Source organism: Gasterosteus aculeatus, chromosome 7 (assembly GCF_964276395.1).
Source record: "Gasterosteus aculeatus chromosome 7, fGasAcu3.hap1.1, whole genome shotgun sequence".
Taxonomy (NCBI): domain Eukaryota; kingdom Metazoa; phylum Chordata; class Actinopteri; order Perciformes; family Gasterosteidae; genus Gasterosteus; species Gasterosteus aculeatus.
This window is the reverse complement of record NC_135694.1, coordinates 15,819,896-15,832,595: the sequence shown is the minus strand read 5'-3', so window position 1 is coordinate 15,832,595 and position 12,700 is coordinate 15,819,896. Positions and strand designations below refer to the sequence as shown.

The window sequence follows — 12,700 nt, the reverse complement described above, 5'->3', positions numbered from 1 at the left end:
GCTTCATCACCACCACCATCCTCATCCTCCTGCCTGGGAACTGCCTGTCCGCCACGTCTGCTGAGGCTGAAGCCCCGACCCCCGTGTGAGCAGCATCGCTACAAGGCCGCCTCCTCCCCTCTCCTCCCCTCTGGTCTCCTCTCCTCACTCCTGCCCCCGATTCTCAACTGAAAGCAGATCGCGCAGAGAGCAAACCGTCGGACTGCTGCTCACATCATCACAGCATTGTTTCTTCCTCTACACGATTTTGGCTGGATTTTTTTCAGGAAATATTTAGAAGAATGTATACATAAACCATTCTGAGGCCTCTTACCTTGCAGATTGTATTAAGTGTCAGGATCTTAAAAATGTTAAAGGCTTTTTGAGCATTTTGACATAAAATTCCCCCAAAATCCCCACTGATTTAATTATTTTAGGGTTTCATTTTAGTCAGAGACAGAGAGAGCCTTGGGAGACTTTAAATAAAAATAATGAAAAAATGCGTGAGGAATAGGACATTTTTACAAATTGCCTCAGTATCAAAATGATGCTAAACTCATGCTGATGCTGGACTCACCGCGAAAGACTGGTGATCTGTGGTCTCTTTCTCAGAGACCCCCCGACCCTCTAAATCCAAGTTTAGAGAATCCAAAACCTCACTTTGTTATCTGGCTCATTGTATTTCACGGCATCATCCCATTTTAATGAAGATGAAATGACGGAATATGAAAACATTCAGTTTTGATAGTGACTGAGGACAGGACATTACCAGAGGATATGGTAAAAGAAATAGATATGTTTAAATATGAAATTAGGCGTTATCTAAATGTAGTAGAACAAACGTCTAAATGTGTATTCTGGGTTTTTTCTTCCCAGTAGTCTGAAAGAAGGAATGTTATGGAAATGAAATCTCATGAAGCAGAGCATGAAAAACCACATTTGGCCTTTAGAGTTTCCCCTCGAGGAAATTGAAACCCTCTCTTGGTGAAAAGTTGCACGAGTCGCGCTTGATGAAACACTCGTTGGATGGGTCGCAAACGGGGTGCAAAGAGCATCCCATTTTTAAGTAGGGGGGGGGGGGGGGGGGTTGTTTTCGTATTTGTCTATTTGTCACTCCTCCTCTTGTCGGCGGAGTCAAACATTAAGCCTTCCAAGGTGCTTTGAAGGTGAGCTGGAACAAAGGGGGCCCTCGCCCTCCTCAAAGCGTTGTTTAATTAGGTGCGGGGCCACAAATCCTCCCTTTTCACAGGCCGCACACTTGTCCTTGTTGGAGTGGAGTGCGTCGACGGTGAAAAGCCTCCCGTCATAACACCAGAGGAGTACAAAGACACACACTGGCTCACTAATGCGTGTGTGTTAACAAGCCCATCGTCTGCTTCTCTGACTCATTGTCTCCTGAATGGCTGCTAATGGAGAGACAAAACACAATCACACACAGAGGCCCTCCTGCCCTCCTTTTGCTCTTTTTATCGACTTAGGACTCGATGTGCCCGTGAGTTGAGGGACGACTTGTCATGATTTGGATCTACAGATTTAATGCTGCAACTGAACATAACGGCTGACTCTCAAAATGTAACGGAACAGCCCCCGAAAAACGGCCATTACCTTTTTAATCAAATTATTTGAATCAGTGAAAATATGCCGGAAAAAGCAGTGGTGAATTCTAAATTAACACATTATGAATGCAATTTTATTGTATTCAATTTACTCAATACTAAATTATTTTTGTAACACTGCTAGAATAAAGAAACAAATATAGGTCAAAAAAGCACTGCAACCTTTTTTAAATTAACAAAGATTTGCTATATCTTTCTATAAATAATCTCTCTAATTTAGTTTTTCATTCATTTATAAGGAAAGCTCATTTGTTCTTTAATTTATTACTACTTTTAATATTGTACAAAAAGCTAATTTAAATAAGCCGAATTGCAGAGATCATAAAAAAATAAAAACAAGGTAATTTATGATAAAATTATAGTCTGCCGGCAGATGTTTGGTTCTCTTTCCAGAGTATGAAACAAACAGAGGCGGACGAGGGTGGATTATGGGTTGTGGCCTCTAATCTTAAAGGAACTAAAAAGCAGCAAATCCACTGAGACGGATCTGATGGATCCCTGCTGCTGGATCCAGGCGCAGCGGTCCGGTCTGGGAGGCCCATTGTTTGGGGGGCGCTGCAGGAGGAAACCCACTCAGACAGCATTAGCCACGGAACGCATTCACATGAAAAACCAGCACACAGAGGCCTGCACGGCTTTTCTCTCAGTAGGACAATATAATATATTTGGGAAAACATTTAGCATGTTTGTTTGCGCTTTTCTCTTCTCTATTTTAACGGCAGCTTATTCTGATGAAATATAAAAATGATGACATCTCCTTTTATCTCGGATGAACATTAACAATTAACAACATTAATTAACAATATTAAGAACACTTAATTGTTGTCTAAAATGTAATGAAAATGATGTAAATGTATTAGCTTTTTGAGCATTATTTGAGCATTTTCTGGCCAGTGATTGCCACAATAAAATGCATCAGCAACACTTCAATTCAATTCAAGAGTGAAACTTCCCTCTTCCCTCCATGTGTGATCGGGGATGGTTTATGTGTGGACAAGAGGAGTCAGGGTTCATGAAATGAAAGGATTAGAGAGAGAGAGAGAAGAGGAGCGCTTTGCCGCGGTGATATAAGGCGCCATGTCCGTGAGAAAGTGACAGAAACTAAGACAGCGCTCAGGGTTTCTCATCTAGGAAATGATCAGCACTTCTCTTTTCATCTCCGGTGTCGGCGCATGTGTGTTACAATGTGCTTGGCTCTGTGGTGTCGGGGCGGCTGAGGCTTTTAAGTCAGCTTTGGGTCAGTCCAAATACTGCCAGCTATTCATGAATATATCAAGTTGATGCAAGATTCTGTCCCTCCTCCAATCATTTCCATATGAATGTAGAATATGCCATTGGCAAAAAAAAAAAAAACACAGGCAGGACCTTTGTCCCAGGGAGCCTCTGCAGGGTGAGGAACCAGGGAGGCTCCGTATCCTCCCCCATGGCAAACGATAGAAACACACCGCGAGCCCGTTTAGAAATAAGAATTATAAAAGGACAACTTAAACACACACATTTCCTATCGATGGAAACAGCTGAGGCCCCGCAACTTATTTAGAGATGCTCCATAATGGACGAGCGCACACACACACGTTTCCAGCCACTGCATAAAGACTTTAGCGTGACAAAAGTGTTCGTCCTGAAAGACAAACAGCAGGAAGCACAATGACAATGAGCAATGAGCGGGACGTTTGTCCTCTTTGGACAAACAGCAGCTCACTGAGGAGACGACCGATCTGGGATGTGCCGTATCCCCCCTATCTCCCCTTCCGCCCCTTCTCTCTCTCTCTCTACCTGGTGGGCCGAGCTGAAGGGACACACTATCGACACTGCGTCCCAGTGTGTGTTTGCCAAGGGCCTCCTGATGTCCCCGCTGCCAAGTTCTTGCTCTTGCTTTTGATTAAAATAAAATGAATAGAAACAATAAAAAATTATTTGCATACATGCCATTACGTTCAGTTGATAGTAAATCCTAATAAAAAAAATTGAATTTATGTTGATCTTTTTTTTTCCTTTTATTTTTTTAATTTATTTTTAAGGTGGTTAAAAGGGTCAAATCTTTTTTTGTTTTAGGCTATATGTTATCAAATGATTTTTGATACCTTGAGTGTGTTTTCCTGATTTTAAAGGCTGCATTACATCAACATTACTTATGGTTATATATCTCATTATGTAAATAGTATCAAACCATCATCAAGATATTTGGTAATAAATATCGATATTAGAATAGATATTACTTGTGCCCAGTAAGGTGGATGCAATTTGACAACATGTTTATGTGACAAGCAGGATGTGTTGTAACGGCTCGGTATTTCTGCAGAGTCATTGTGTCTAAAGGTCACATGTGCATTTATCAGAATTAATATAGAACCATCACTTTTCCTTTCCCTGACACAGGGCTCTGTTTCACAACTGTTTGGCGTGGACACAAGCAAAAGTACCTGTCACCGCTAATCACTGGTGCCGGCGTAATCATTCAGAGCCAATCAGACGGCTGGGATTCGTCTCGGATACAGGTGACCATGGTTAGCACCATTCATTGTGAGGCCGGCTTACGATTTTTGCTGCACGCTGAGACCTGTTCCACTATGTTTCAGGTTACCAGAGTAACTGGTGTTTTCTGTGCGGATGGGTCCGGTCTGGTCCCCCTCAGTTGAGCGCCTGCCACCTGTAGACGGGTTCTCCTGTATTTACATTTAGGGATCTTAACCCGATTGTTTTTACAGTGAGAGCTCTGGAGATATGTGCTATCTACAAAGAGCTCTGCTTACTCCGGCTGAATAAAAAAACAGTTACCAGATTCAAACTGATGAAAAAAAAAACTGTTTGCATGGAAGATTTCAAATCATCATGTCAAAACAGAATTAAAGAGGCCAAAAAAGGGGAAATTTCTTAAAAACTTGTTTTTGTTTTTGGACAAATGTCCCACTGGCCTGACCCTCTGCCAGCTACACAAACAGTGAGGGAGAACATGATATCACCCCTCTATCATCCCTCCAGCCTCTCGGTTCAGCTGGTTCAAGTGCTGCATACAGATGGCGGCTCATGTTGACTCACCGAGCAAGAGATCTTTGCTTCACGTGGTCCCGCTCCAACTGCCCCGGAGCAAGGCACCGAAACCCTAGCTGCTCCCGATGGAGCAGGTCAGCTCTCAAAACACGCTATGTTAGGTAGAACAGTAAGTTATACTTCTTGTCAAGGCCTTTACGCACAGAAAGTGTTTGTTCTTAACAAAACTACATATATATTCATCAAACTGTTTTATTATATTGTAATATTAAACATTGATTTTTCTGGGCTTTCACATCGCGTATAGAGTCATGAACCATGAAACATCATGTAGCAAAAACACAAGTAGTCTGGACTTTATTACAGCAAAGACCGCAGGGCGACAGCAGCTCCGCCGCGCTGAATGTCGGCGAGGGAATGCGGCCTCCCTGGGCCGCGCGCGCGAGCAATGTTCCCTCCTGACACGAAGTTCCCTTCCCTCCACGCGGGGGACATCAATTACCACCAATCAGCACGCCTGCATTCGTACAGATTTCCTGACACCCTCGTGATCGCGCCCCTCGGCGGTTAACATGCGGAAATGAGCCGGTGCCTCCTGAAGTGGACCCCAACAAACAATTTGACAGTGAGAAAGCCAACGTGTGTTTTACACTTTAATGGGCCTAAAAATGAAGTGCCATTATCACGCCGTAGAACTGTCAGGACCCTGCAGTGCATTTTTCCAATTTAACCTACGAGGTGAAAAAGAGACGTTTTTGACGGGGAAAATACGACCCTGTCTCACTGAAGAAGAGTGAAGGCCGGTGGAAGACGGGACCCACCGGACTCCACCGCCTGGTCCACAATCTATTCATTACTCCTGTTTAATTTCTTTTGGGCGCATAATCCTTTCACTTTCAATAGCAAATGTAACAGTCCCCAAGGTCCCGGCACCAGACTGGTCAATACAAAACCAGACAACTAATTACTGGGCGCACCCAAAATCCTCTTCTACCCCCCCCCCCCCCCAACCCCTCCCTATTTTCTCTCCCTCATCCCTCGCTTTCTTACTCTCTCTCTCTCTCTCTCTCCAGCAGCTGTGGCGTTCATGTACACAAGAGCAGCAGTCGGGCAGTATTAAGTTTCCACTTCCCAGATCTCTCTTAAAAGCCCGTCCCATAACGGCCCTTCAGTCACACAAACACGCGTAGAGTATCGTGCAGAAACTAACAAAAGCTTACAACACGCACAGTTGGACGAGCCACTGTTAGTATGTAAACGTTTGCAGTTCTGCCGGTCTTCATTCTTCCTAACTTGATACTAAGCGGGTAATTTAATTGACTCTCTTGTTTCCCAGCTGCTAAACAGAAACCCCCAAATTGCATGTATACCAAGAGACGACAAAAGCAATGCTCATAATGTCCAGCAGTTAAGCGTTGGCTTTAAGAGCATGTAATTAGCATGTAATTGAGGACTTGTTGTCAAGCAATAAATTTGAACTGGTTGACAGGCTGTTTAGCTAATAAGAGATGCTAAAAGCTGACCAACACGTGAGCACTGGTGGTTAGTGGAGTCGAGCATTAATTTATCCATTAGTTGATTGGCGCAACTCAACTCAGTTTTTCCTCCTAAACTAACGTTTGATCCCAACTCGGAACGCAGAGGCTGCCTGGTTGTGCTGCGGTTGATTGAAGCAGGGAAGGATGCACCCAGCGGATAATGAATGGGGCTTTTTGTCGTGGGTGAGAAAGAAAGCAGCTCCCGGACTGTGACAGTGATATGGCGAGCGCAGCCCTGCGTTGCGTGGTGGCGGCAGTCGTGGGCTTCTGCTATGAATTTCAGGGTTTTGTCATGACCCGGCGCACATGGCGCGGTCACTCACCGGCCGACGGGTTTGAAAACGAAGTCCCTCTGTTAAGATCACTTCCCCAGATAATGGAAAGATTCGGTTCCCCCCTGTGACCTGAGTGGAGGGTCCTTTGTCTCACTCCCAGTGTTTGCCTTAGCCCATTGTGTCTGCATTATCCAGCGCCTCCACCCCCCCTCCCTCGCTGCCCGGCTTTGATGCGACAAACCCCGCTGCAACACACAGGCCTGCCTCAAAGGAGGAAATGCTTAATGCATGGGAGCCATTTCCCAGTGTGCCCCTGAGCTCTGTAACCTTTCTCCCACCACATCCGTGTGACCCCCAAGAGGGCGAGGCAGGTTAAAATAGTGTAGAGAATCATGTGGCTACACACACACACACACAAATACACAACTGGTTCCACAAAGAAGTCCTGCACCCCTACCCTGGCAAACAAGCAGGACAAGCTCCATTCATCTCACAGACGAGCAGACAAATTGCTAATGATCTCTTGACCCAAGAAGACACAAAATAAGATGTGCAACATCAGAGTCACCGAAGCACAAGCAAAGATCAGCACTTTGTTTTAAATGAATGTGCTTTAATGACCGCAGCATGTGTAATCTTAGCATGCTTTTACTTGCCAAAGGCACATTTTAATGAGGGAGGGAGAAAAGCTAAGCGAACCTTGGCTTTCTTTCTTTCTTTTGTCCTTTCCTTTCTCCCTCTCTGCTTTGTGTCAGTGAGGACAGCTGGATAAGAAATGGATCGCTGGTAAAGGGACACAGTCTCCATCACAGACATGACCTCACTGCCTCCATAAGCAACCCACTGGGAGCTGTTTGTGCTAGAATTCAATGCTGTGTCCTTGTGTGTGCACACGTATGTGTGTGCGTGCACGCAAGCGGCATCTCGGTTGTCGTTGTGATAACCCATTTGTGGCTGGTGGTTCAACCACCGACATGTCGTTCTGCTTTTCTTACTCATATGGCAATAATAGTTTGAAGGGAAAATGTAGGTAGCCATGGCTATAGTCATTGATTGCAGGACACATTTGTGTGGCTATCCACTGACGGAGGCAAATCATTAATAATTCAATAAAGAATCTGACTTATGATGCAAATCTGAACGGCATCTTGTATCCATATTTCCTTGATACTATTAATCAAACAGGGATGTGCCAGGACTGTCTTTCATAAAGTTGATGTTTCAATAAATCCACGGCAGACATGTCATGGCTTTTGGGCCGTCTTGCTTTGCTTTCAGATCCACGTTGAGGTATCGATATTTCTTTAGATAAGCACTGGCCACATTGTGAGGAGTGAAAAATGATGTCACCGTCTCTAAAACATCCCCTGACGCCACATTGACTGAGAGATGCGAACACGGGGCTGCTGTCAACAACCTGAGTATTCCAGCTTTGTGCAGGAGGAGCCCAGTCTGCATCGGGAAATCGTTCCCATAAACTTTACAATACCAACTGCATGCTTTACCGAAACTAAAGTAAAGGTTAGGCCATCGATATCACCCACCTCACCCTCCCATGGGTTCATATTAGTCTGCTGCTACGTCCACTGGGCGTGGTCCCTCGCCCAAACCTACTCCAATCAAGTCCAAAACCAACAGACTTTTCGAGAAGCATAAAAGGCGCTTGTTCACTGGGAAAACTACTGGACAGGCCCATTGACTGAGTTCACGGGGATGGTCATGAGCAGACAAGTTGCTAATAAAAGACACAAAATAAGATGTTTAATAATCAGTGTTGAGCAGGAGCTGATCCCACAACCTGTAGAGGTCATCCAAAGGAAGCAATAAGTCCAAGCCCTGAAGACAGACTCGGCAGCTGGCATGAGATGTAGACGCTCCATGGTAATGAACTCCGAGGGCTGCCCGGTGAGTTATTCTCATAACTACTCACTTCGTATGCCTTCGTAGAACAGGACGGAAGCTTATGCCCAAATTAGTCATCAGTCAAGTAGAGGCCCTTTGTCCAACTGTCCCCCATTGGTCTGTCAGAGAAGAACTGGAGTGTATACCTCACATTTTCCCTTAAAATCAAAACAGAAACCCCCAGACAGAATTAGAAACTTGGTTGGTTGGCCATAGTACTTTTGTGGGGGACAAAATGCTGTGGAGGTTATTGGGACTGTCATCTTGACAAAGTTATCTTCCTTGCATTATGGCTGTAAACGGAGTACCCACAACTCGATTCACAGAGATGGATTCCTCAGCCATCTCCTCGTGACCCTTGATGTCAGTGGCTCTGCCAGCAATAATCCTTCATGCACCGAGAGTCTGTCCCTTTGGATTCTCTTTTTATGTAGTAATGTGCTTGATAAGCATTTCTTTGGCTGCCCCTTGCCAATACTGTTGGTGACTGGTTTGCTTTACAGTGCTCTGGAGTTAGAGGACAGGTTCCCCATGCAAGGTTTGAAATAATCCTCCACACAATAGCCCATTCATATATGGTATTCCAGTGAAAGTGTTTAAATATTAATTGAAAATGATTGAATCTATCATCTGGAGTGGAAATGTTTGGATCAGACAAGTGGGAAACAATATGCAGCCACCACTTGAGTCTACTTCTACAAATAGTATAATACAAATAAAGAGTGTAACTAGCCTGATTATGATGAATAGGCATACAAAAGCCAAACAAAAATCTGTGTAGCATTTAATGTTGATTCAGGATGCAGGTTACAAAAGAAGCTTCAAAGTATTTTGTACGAGCCTTCTTTCCTTTGTGTTAACTGATGAGGAGCAACGGTGTTTATTAGTTGGAGAGTGCTGATTTAATGTTGGCCGTGGTATATTGTGCAGAGAGGGGAGGGTCTTCAACGTGCCCATGGGCCCCCAGCCAAGTATGTGCTTCTGGCTATTTGGTTACCTGTTGCTGGCTTCTCTTGGGTTTCAGGAAATCAGGTTGTGGATGGTGGTGGTGTATCAGTAATGTGAGTGAAAATAGGGATTCATCTGTGTCTCTCTTGTTCACTCACACAGCAGGCTTCACCGTACGCAAAGGATCATGTTTGTAGAAAGACGCCTGCCACCTGCTTTTAAGGCCAATAGTAAACGAAGTAGTTCTTCCCAGTCCAGTACTTAGCTGCTTCTTGTTTCCCTGTAGCTCTGCACAGGGGATGGTTGCGATCAAACAACTCACAGGGATTAGCAGGAGCACTATTACCGTGCATTTCTTTCTGGCAGTAAATGGAACCCACCTCCTGTTTCCTGGAGAAGTCCGATCCTGCCTGCTGTCAGAGTTTATTTTCCTCTTGAATGGCACCTCTTTCATTCACATGGCAGCAGGAAGCTAACAGCTAATAAATCTCTTCTACTAAGTGAGCTTTTCCTTTCGCTGCTTGCAAACAGCAACCCGGGCTAATTTATAACCAGAGGAGGTATGGGGGAGAGGCTAAAATGGTCGGTACAGGTCGGGCAGGTTATCTTGCGACCTGTCTTCACCCGGCATAAAGGACAACCAACAACGCCAAATGAGTATTATTTAGAAATACATAAAATATGTCTCCTAAACTGGTCAATTAACATGGTGATATTTCTTAGTTAATTTGGAGTGTCTTCATAGTGTAACTCTCACAGTTTTGATGATTCTCTATATTTCTCATTATATTATATTATATTTCTCAACCTTTTTATTTTATCACTGATAACATGGCAAATAATTGCTGTCGGTAAAGTAATTTGACTCTAATGCGCCTTCAAAACTGTCCTAATGTTAGTGGGGAAAGTGACCTGATCCTGTCTATTATTCCTTTGTCTTCACTCAATAATTTAACAATTTTGCTTTATGATTTAAAATAATGAGTTTTAATAGATTAAACTGACTATATTATATTTAAACAGTGAAAGAAGGTCTTTATTAATAAGTAGTTCATAAATGTATGTTGTATTTCTGCCGTTGTCCCGTTACACAGCTGAAACAGAAGGCTACTTTACCACAGTGACGTCATTAGGAAGGAGTGCAGCACTGCTTCATTAGCTGCTGACCCACACGCCCCAACCAGAGAAGGAGATCCTTCATGGGCCGGTATCAGTGGATTTAGAACGGAGCAGTGAGTGAGATCCTGAAGATCTTCCCAGCATGCTTAGTTCGTTAAAACTGCACCATGCTGCATTAGAGAGCACGCTAACAATGCAATCGGAAAGGTCCAACTTTTTTTGTCTCAAACAGCTTTCACAGGAAGAAGGGGTTCGGTAATGGGGGCCGAGACATTCCCACATTACTAAGATGTCTAATTAAGGGAGCGAGCGGGGTCAAAGCCATCGAGATAAGCCATCGAGGTGGGACATGCAAATTACTGCTTTCCAGTTCAATTGCTGACTCCCTCAACTTAACTGGATACGCGTCACCTGATACATGCGCACCAGTTCTTTAAGCCATTCTGGGGGAGGAGAAGAATGGCCGTGGTTTCTCTCAATCAACGGCGCAAACCTTTGAGGAACTTTTGCTCCACAGAAAATAGTATTTGAGTATTTGAATTCAAGAAAATTCTATTTTATTTTATATATATTATCGGTCGAGGGACACGTTTCTAGGGGGCGTGTGTGGTTTTTAAAAGATAATTATCTCAGGCAATGATATGGGATGATATATACAAACCTAGTGTAAAACATTTTAAAATACTTTATGTAAAATGATTAACCATTTCTTATGTAATATGATAATCAATGGAATTTATGCAGAACATAGCTTGCAAGATTATAAATGTACTACTAAAATCTACAATATCTATTCAAATAGAAACAAACAACCAAACAAACGTGAAGCCTTGTCATATGTATGCAAATCCAAGAGGTTTCTCTTATCACATATATATATGGAATAAATATTTATATATGACACCATTAAGTCACCCAGCAGTGAAGCATGAGTTTGCACCGTCAGCAACCTCCAACATGACCTGTTTCTACGGCAATGAACCAACTGCTAAAAATCTCCAAAGAGCAAGGCTTGCCAAAATATGGACTCATGTGGCGAGGTGTTCTGGGCCCCACTTGCATCCTTTTTATTAAAAAAACCCTCTGCAATGCATTTCTCATCTTCTATGTCACAGTGAGCTTTTAGATGAATATGTATAACAAAGAGCGTAACATTTATGTCCAAACAAACTACGATGCTCGGTATCCCAGAACTTCACTCAACCACTCAGAAAAAAAGTTCAACCGCTGAGCAACTGATCGGCTTCGTCAGCGAAATGAACGGCAACAAAGCCAGCTGAAACATGCAGTCCCCAGGTTTTGATGTTCTATAGTGAAAATGTCCTAATAAAAGAAAGAAGAGAAAGTGTTTGGAGCCATTGTAAAGCCTCCCATTCTATTCAACCCCTCGAGATTCCCTTCTCCCCCCCCCGTCAGTATCCACTGTACCTCGAACCTTAAAACTTTTGGTGCAAATACAAAAACGCACAAAGCCCCCTTTCTATTGCCAGAGCTGACTAATTCAGTCTGACAAATTTAAGGGAAGAAAAAAGGATCAAAAAGCAAACAGCGTCCGGCTGTTCAAACCCCAAACAGGTAACGGCTGGCAGCACATGAATCACGAGCAACGAGGGACCGGACAACAGGGAGGATCTGTGCATGTGGAGACTCCACAGCACAACTTCCCACGAAAGAAAAAGTACCAAGAGAGAGAAGGAGAGGATCATTACTTACCGATCCAAGTAGACCCCGACATCCGAGCCTGAGAGTGACACATTCCCCTCTTGCCTATCCCAGGTCCATTTCTCTCAGCTCCCATATGGCACCCCCACCCCTCCGAGAGGCAGAGAGAGTGCGACGGAGAGAAGGTCAAACACACAGTGTGACGAAGAGAGAGACGGTGTGGGGTGGGGGCGTGGGGGGGGGGGGGGGGGGGTGGCGGGCACTGTTGCAGCTGTGCGCCCCCGTCAGTATCTCCTTCAAATCAGGTCCTCTCCTTCATGTGTGTCTGCAGCTCCACTAAAAAAAAAAAAAAACAACGGAAACAAAGTGATCCTCTTACACACAGCCTGGAGAAGGAGAGCGGGAGAGACGGAGCGGGAAGGACAGGAAAACAAGTGAGCTAGTTAGGAGGCCGAGGCAGCTGGAGAATAGCAGGTTCAAGTTTTCAGCGCCCCCCTCTACTGTGTCGTAGGAGGGGGAGGGAACAAGCAAGAGCGACTAGAAAGCCGAGGAAATAGTGCATAATACCTTCCAGCTTCTTTCGACCCCCACCTCTCTCTCCCTGTCTCTCTCTCTCTCACACACACACACACACACACACACATTCTCTCTCTGGTAACATGCCTGGCTG

At 44.3% G+C, this 12,700-nt stretch overlaps 1 protein-coding gene across 3 annotated transcripts in view; it reads right to left on the bottom strand.

Moving 5' to 3' along the window:
• LOC120821675 (uncharacterized) overlaps positions 1 to 12,700 on the bottom strand; it is a 39,945-nt gene extending 27,245 nt beyond the window's left edge. For 2 of the 3 annotated variants that reach the window (XR_013468343.1, XR_005712574.2), the window contains exon 1: positions 12,082 to 12,587. The gene's annotated coding sequence lies outside the window, so the exon portion shown is untranslated. The other variant, XR_013468342.1, reaches the window with a different exon arrangement.